Below are 8,616 nucleotides of genomic sequence, written 5' to 3' on the forward strand. Positions count from 1 at the left end.
TTCTTCCTACGCTAACTGCCTCTTTAGCAGACTACCTGCTGAGCTTCCATGCTTTTGCTTCTTCTTCATGTGTTCTACCCTTGTGAACACCATGGCTACAGCTTCAAGCATCGAAAGCTCTACTTTGCTAATTTCTTTGTTATCGTTGCTCTGCTGCTTTCTTCTACATGCTACCTTCCTCTCTACTGGCTATACAGCTACCTCTGCATGTTAATGACGAGCATATTGCTATGTGCTACCCATGGACAACTCCTTCAAGCTTCATGCACAGGTTGCCACAACCAGCGTCCTCTTTCTAGCTGTTGTCGCCTGATCCTTATCTTCAAAAAAAAGTATCTCCGTCTACCTCACATGTCTTTCTTCCTTTAAGCTCTACTCTCTTGCCTTGCTGAACTTTCAATGTCTCATTTGCCGCCGCAGGTTCTTGTAGTCACCATGCTTGCATCTCCCATAACAAGCCATTAACATGACTTCAATGAGCTCCACCTTGAGCTCTATAAGCTGCATTTTTGCCTTGACCAACCTCCACATTGAGGTTCAATGTGACCAATGATTAGGCCACCATGAGCTCCTAATTGAGCTCAAACATTGTATGCCTTTGCTTGTTGCATATCACATCTTCAAGGTGCTTCTATATACTGGTTTCTTTCAAGATACTCTAGGTGCTGAATATGGTGAAAGCTTCCAAATCTTCCACCCAAACTTGCTCACCTTCAATGAGCGAAACCATGAGCCATGCCTCAACTGACATGCTCCAATATGGACTGCAACCAGCCCGCCACCACTTGCCATTGACATGGACAAGCATGCACCTTCAATACACTCCTTGCCCAAATGCAAGAGCCATGCATAGCAACAACCCTTCTCAAACATGAGCATTCTTCCATGCTCAAACGCCAAATCTAAGGCAAAATCATTAAAAACCAACTTTCAATATTGATTATCTTCTTGATGGCAACTCTATTGAGACGACGAGACATTCCAAGATGCAAGACCTTTGCTTGCATCCTTCATTGGCAGTTGCAAAACTCCTCTCGGACTTGATAATGGCAGCTCCTAATCTCCATCTTCTGATGAAAATCTCTCTCAAATCCTCACAAATGCAAATATAAATGATAATATGAGTGTGCATAATTTTTTTTCTTAATCAAAATGCTAATACATAATGAAATGCTTAATCAAATAAGCACATAACCAAGAAATCTATACATAAATATTCACCATAACCAAGAGCCCATCCTAGCTCTGATACCATGTTAATAATCCTAGTATGGGATTGATCATAGTGATAGACACAAGATTAAGCATAAGATTTAGGTGGGTTATACCATACTAAAAACTCCATGAGAGAGAGAGAGAGAGAGAGAGAGAGAGAGAGAGAGAGATTGCACACTCAACACAAGTTCTCTATTACATATCACCATTGATATAGGTCTTCTAGTCTTATCCCACTTTACACATCATCATCCATATGGCACTCCATTTTTCACTCTTTTGGTCAATACTCACACACCATACAATATCACATGTGGCATTCTTATCTTACCACAATATCTTGCACCTCTAGGATGCTTTCACACACTCAACAAAACACCCATTCATTTTACATTGCACATTTCAACATTGGTGTGCTTAATTTCATATACAAATCCGTGTCAATGAGCTTGTCTAGCTCTTCTTTGACCATTTGTGCATACTTAGGATTCATGTGATAGGCTCTCTATTTGGATGGTTTTACGTCTTCATGGAGAGAAATGCCATGTTTCACCATCCCTTCATGGAGAGGAATGGTCTGTTTCACCACTTTCAGAGAAATCCCCTTCATGTCGGTGTATTTCCAAAGGGATACATCCTTAAATTCTTTTAGAAAGGCCATCAATTCTCCTTTTTGCTTAGAGGTGATGTCTTTAACAACATAAATACTAGCTTAGCTTCTTCACTAGGGCCAGTGAGATTTACTTCTTTGACCTTTACACAGGGCCGTCACATAAGAGGTATGAGGCTCTCTACTCGGGTTTCTTTAACCTCTATGGGGATGGCCTCATAAGAGGCTCTAGGCTCTCTACTCGGGTTTCTTTAACCTCTATGGGGATGGCCTCATAAGAGGCTCTAGGCTCTCCAACCCACCTTCGTCCTCATGTGGCATGATGATCGCGACCTCAGTGGCCCAAGCAATTGCACCCACGTAATAGTACGGGTGGGAGCTTGATAGTGAAAATGCGTATGATTCTGTGCTAGACTTACTGAGCCTTCATGAAATCCCAAAGAGAGTGATGCTAAGACTGCTGGCGATGGCCACACCTTTGACATAATGCTCGTCTACCCCGAATGGCCAACCAAGTGCCAAGGGCTAAGCTCCTATATGTGCGAGCTGTGCCACAAGAAAAAGAGTGACCTTCCGCGGTCGAAAACTATCTCATAGTTGCTTCCAAAAATTTGAGAGAGTGTGCGGCGGGAGCCCCTGGACTGCCAATGTTCTACTACTGCTGGAGTGCCCTCCACCTCATGAAATCTGAATCCTGCGGCCTAGCGCTACAGTGTAAGAAAAGAAGGGTGAACTAGAGGCGACTCCCGACTATCCTTTGGATCTTTCCATGTCCACTCTCCCGAGTCCTACTGGAGACTCATAAGAGGCCGGGCCTCCCACACCCATAATCGCTAGAGTCTCTCTGGCCACCTTGGCACCGGTGGAGGGTGGACATGCCACTCATGCACATGAATACCAATCACCCTCACCCTTTGGTGCAAGGTGCATCCCTTGAGGTCCTCTAAGGGGGTCTCTCCTCTCTCCAATCTGCCATGAAGCCTAATAGAGAGAAGGTGAGTAAGGCGGAATGCTCATCGGCACCATGAATTGTCAGAGGTATACCATGCCTGGTGAAAACTCCTAGCCATTGCAGAGGAGGAGGGTCCGGTATCGGGGCCAACCACTCCAGAGGGATGGAGGAGTCAAGGTCAAGGCTAATTTGGTCTATGTCCCAGATCCCAATAAGGCCTCTCTCATGAGCCTCTAGGGGCAACTATCTGAAAGTAAGCCAATCTCCAAGTGAACTAGTGAGGCCCATACTCTCAAGGCTTCCCACCACGATATGTGTGGACGAGCCCTAAGCATGTGACCACTAGGTAGATGGACCATGGGAATTTAGATTGAGGTTGCTGAAGCCGCTTCTCAGAGGATAGTAGAGCTGACTACTGCAGGGTCGGCCTGAGATGATTCCAAGCACACAAGAGTCTGGTTGCAAGTTTGTCCTCAACTGCTGGGCTAAAGCCATGTGCTCGCATCTTTGTGAAAATTCATCGTATGCTCTAAGGCCAAGGGACCCCCAGGATTGGGGTGTGGGTGGAGATCCTAGCTAGAAGGAAGTCCTTCCAAGGCTCACCGCTCGAAAGAAGACCTCGAACAATCAACTTGCTCAACAGAGCATGGCTCTGAAGAAGGGATGGATCGTGATGCCCAAGTCCCCTTTACGTCATGGTTGTATTATCACTCTCTAGGCCGCCTTGACCCGGGAAGGTCTCTCACCACTGCCAGCCCACATAAAGTTCTAGATCAAACACTAAAACCTTACCAATACGAGACTGGAAGAAAGACCAATAAGAGGTGATGTACCACATGGTTGGCGAGACGAATCTGGTTTGTCCCCACCACAGCTAGCTCAAGAAAGGCTGGCAGAACTCCTATATAACACTTTCTTCCGAATGCTCATCAGAAGAAGATGCTCTGGGGAGATGTTAATGCCAACCTGGCATCCAAGATAACGCATTGGAGTGCCCCTCCGGACCCACTCAAAATCCTCAATTGGACGCCTAGTTTGGGCATGTGATGAGCCAACCCAAAATCCACACGACTTGTGCCAGTTGATCTATGCTCGAGATGCATGACAGAAAATCTCAATTGCCTCGGTAGATCTCTGGAGGTTCCCCTAGTTCCCCAACAGGTATGCTACCATATCATTGTTGAATGCAGAATCGTGCAGCTCCTCCCCTATGCTTGAATGGGAAGATAGTCACACTAGAGCCCGATCTCCTGGGGGCAGAAAGAAAACTGCTCATAGTCTCGACAACAAATATGAAGAGATAAGGCTAGAGGGCACTCCTACTGGACTTATCGAGAAATAAAAAATCTGTCACCTCTAGCCCCTTAAATAAGAACTTGGCTATGAGAAGCCATAGAGTCTCGATACACCTCAAACCCACTCCTCTGAGAAACCCATCCTGCACAACATCGTCTCCTCTAGAAAGTTCCAATCTACTCATAAGCTTTCTCAAAATCAATCCTGCTGTGCTGCTGAATCCTCCTAGCCAACGCGGTCGCCTCCCAAAAGGTGACGATGTTGTCTAGAATACTGCGATCTTGAACAAAACATGTTTGTGTAGTATCATGAATTAAGTCGGGAAGAAAGGGGTGCAGTGATGGGTCTCCATTGCTAAATCTCCAATCTATCTCCAGTCTGTTTCCACCCTCCTTGGGAATCAAGTGTATCAAACCCTCACACAACCTCTCTGGCATAGCTCTCATGACCATTCCATAGTGCCAAAGAAATAAGGAGTGGTAGCCCGCATCCTCTCTCAAGATTTCACCCCTAGGTAATGCTATCATAGCCTCTGCCAACTCCTCCAAGGTGAAGGGGATCATGAGGAAAGTCCGAAGAGCATGCGAGACCACCTCTCTCATATGTCGGTGAAACAGCACACACGCATCTATTTAACACTTGTGAAAAATGAGGCTGAAGAAATATGTGGCGAGGCTCTCACATGAGAGGGGTCTATAACAATGGATCCATCCTGGCCTTATGGTCTGCGGCGGATACCCTCTCTCCGCCTGTGTGGGCTTGCAATCTTAAAGAACTTTCCAGTGTCCCCGTCTCCCCTTTGCATCCAAAAAGAGACTATGGCATGATATCTGTACTCCACCCATCGCTCCTTGATGGACATGATCTCTATAACGGGTGGCAACCAACTGCCTCTCAATCCATGGGCTATCTAGTGCACTCTCCTCTGAATGCTCCTCTCCCTACTCTCAAAAGCCAACCAATTTGCTATGTGTTGCCTCCTATAATGGACTGCTAATCTCTCCAAGGCTTGCATCCACGGTGCTTGCGGCTACACCTTAGTGAAAATCTAGCCTCTCTTCCAATCCCCTCTATTCTCCTGAAAATCTCAGGGTCCTGGATGAGGCTGAATCCGAATGGTCAAGTGTATGTCCTGCCTTCACCTAGGGAGAGAATAACCGGTGTGTGATCGGGAAAGTAGTGCCAGGGAGGACTTCTAACCTACTTCCCATTTATGCAAGTTTGGGTACATGGACTATGGCTAAGGTAGATTTTGCATAAAACATACATAGGTAAATGATGCCTATTTCCTTTCCCTTGTACAACCTCAAAATCTCTCCACCAATGAACAATTCAGTGGCTATAAGGAACTTGTAGGTCTACGAAAGTTATTTGGTTAGTTTCTTCGCGTCGCTTGGTGTTTGCTAGGGAGAACTACATGGATGTTGGAGCTATTGCCATGTGTGCACCTAAAATGTCGTAGTGCCTTTCTATTGAACGTTATTCATAACCTCTATGGATTTTATTTTGGATGCGCCTTTTATTTATCTACCAGGATTAATGTATGTAATCAGCTGGTGTGTGCGATGGTATGATATCTATTAAGATTAATGTGTGTAATAAGCTATGTGTGCTGCTATGATATAGTCAAGATTAATACGTTTAATTGGCTACGTGCACTGCCTAATATTATTTTGGATGAAGGCAATGATTCAATGGTGGATTATGTGTTAATCGCGGGTGGAACATGTGTTGAACCACTATGAGATATTTTGGAAGACATGTGAACCATCCACGCAATTGAGGTCAATTGAAACCCCAGCAAGGAGAACTTTAGTCATAACCTCTATGGAGACGCACATTATTTTATCCCGGGATATTTTATTTTAGATACACCTTTTATTGAGGTCAATTGACATCCCAGCAAGAGAGAATTTTAGTCCTAACCTCTATGGAGATGCCCATTATTTTATTTTGGGATATTTTATTTTAGATACGCATTTTATTTATCTACCAAGATTAATGTGTTTAATCAGTTGTGTGCACTGGTATGATATAGTCAAGATTAATGGGTTTAATCAGCTATATGCACTAACTAATACTATTTTGGATGAAGACAATTATTGAGTGGCGGATTATGTGTTAATCGTGTGTGGAACATGTGTTGGACCACTATGAGATATTTTGGAAGACAAGTGAATGGTTTCATATTTAAGCATTAATATTTTTGTACGACTAAGGCCTCATACCTTTGTACATACCAAACAGTATTTTATAATTTTGGTAGGCCCATGACTTTATATTTATTTCTTGAGAATTTATGCTCAAAAACTTAAAAGCACTTGTGCTTTGTTTTTGGAGTTGTCTTTTTGAAACGCAAGCTTTTTCTAATACATATAAATATGGGTGAGTGGTACAAGGGCCACACTCATCCTAGGAAAGATTCAACCCAATCTTGTGTCGATGATGATGTCTTTCCTATTTCTCAAGTTCTCTTGTTTATTTAATTTTGTTTATTAAATTTTATGCATTTAATTTGTGCAAGGATGTGTTATGCTCTAATTTTTGTGGTTTGAGAATTATAATTCCTTTTCCAAGGGTCTTAAAGGTCCTGACATGAACTCATGTTGGGAAGAAGGCATCCTGATAATATGAAAAGCTCTTTGAAAGACACACCAAACATCTATGGAGACATGCACACAAGTAGATGAGATTGTGACACTTACATCATCAATAAAGTTCAAATAAGGGATGTTAAGAGAGGGCTGCAAGAGCTACGAATTTGAACAAACCATATAAGTTGATTTGATGGTTGAGATTGATACTCTATGATGATCAAAGTTGACTTGAATGCAAATTGGCACCCTTTTGTGTACTTGGGGGTTTTTTTTATAAGAGAGTGGGAATTTAAAGTAGATTCCAATATCTCCTTCTTAGGAGGTAGGTAGATACTAATGCAATATCTCCGTCCTGGGGGAGGCATGGGCGCTACTAATTGGCTATAGACTTTGTTGACTTGGATGCTAAAATGTGAAGATGCACAATCTAGCTGATCAAGATTCCACCCTTAGTATAACCTACACAAGTTTTTTCCTTTCCAAAAGTCGATACCCCCTATGATTGAGCCTAAGATAAATAATTAAAAAAATTAGTAGAATTCAAGATGAACAAGAGGAACAACACATCTGAACCCATAACCTCCCATTGGGACTCCAACTAACCATATTGGCTTCATAGAATGAATAGTCTTTTTGCTTCTTTCAATGTAGTGTTAGTTATCGTTAAGCCTTTCACTCTCAAAGTACACAACCTTAAGTTTTTTTTCCACTCGAAAAGAAAAACATGATTTTTTTAAGATTTAAAACGTAAGGTCTTAAGTTTAATTATTGGAAAGGATAATTAGTTTCCTTTCATTTTTCAGATAAAACCCCAAACATAGTCTTGTATTGTCTCATTTGTGGTTTTAGGCTTATGAGCACTCTTCAAAACTATTAAGTAGCATGGAAAACGTAGAGAAGTTTGGGAAACCAATTGCGTCACACAAGAGCTAAATACAATCTTTTACTAATGTGGGTGTCAACTAGGAATGTAGCTACTAGCTATCAACCATAGATCATCATCATGCTCAACCATCCAACTGATGTACCATTGTAATAGAATGTATGTTTGGATTCTTGTTGTAATGTTGTTCTTGTAACGGTTAGCATGATGGGTATGCCTACCTCAACCAAACCTTTTTGGATGTACAAACGTAATAGAATGTATGTTTGGATTCTTGTTGTAACCTTGTTCTTGTAACGGTTAGCATGATGGGTATGCCTACCTCAACCAAACCTTTTTGGATGTACAAACGTAAGTAGGGGAGGTAGAAGATAGAAGGTAGAGACATAGACATAGACATAGAGAGAGAGAGAGAGATAGAGAGAGAGAGAGAGAGAGAGAGAGAGAGAGAGAGAGAGAGAGAGAGAGAGAGTAGTGTAGTAGAGAAAACAGCTCACAATATTACAATATTCTACATAGTAAAGCATTGGCTTAACTTCTTGTAGATAAGCATGCAATAGTTTGAAATGTACATTAAAAACCAGTCTGAATCTCAGTCTCTTAGATTCTCTATCTATAATATCCTAATGTGTTGATCATGTGAGTGCAATCTGTTACTCTCCTAACCCCCTCTTATTAGATCGCAAGGAAAGTTAAAAGCATTGGCAAAGTATGCTGAAGTGCAACCCGCTGTGTTGATGACCCCCAACACTTTTGGGGCGATCCTCTAGGGAGTAGCTGATACACTTAGTAAATCATGACATAATTGGATAAGGTAGTGAAGAGTCATGAAAAAATACATGTTGTTGTTGAAATATGCAAGTGAATGGGTGTGTGCAGGAACAAGCCCTTAGCTAGAGATTGTAAAAGGGAGTTCGTAATTGAGTGGGTAATATCACTCCCCATAGCAAAGAATAGACCAACAGGAGTGAGTGCCCTATAAGTATCTGAATACACGCTTGGTATCCTGCCAATGCATACTTCCAGGACTATGCATAAACCTGCTCAACTCTGGGGAGACCCC

This window comes from Cibotium barometz, chromosome 17 (assembly GCF_041138505.1).
Source record: "Cibotium barometz isolate CiBa-2024 chromosome 17, ASM4113850v1, whole genome shotgun sequence".
NCBI lineage: Eukaryota > Viridiplantae > Streptophyta > Polypodiopsida > Cyatheales > Cibotiaceae > Cibotium > Cibotium barometz.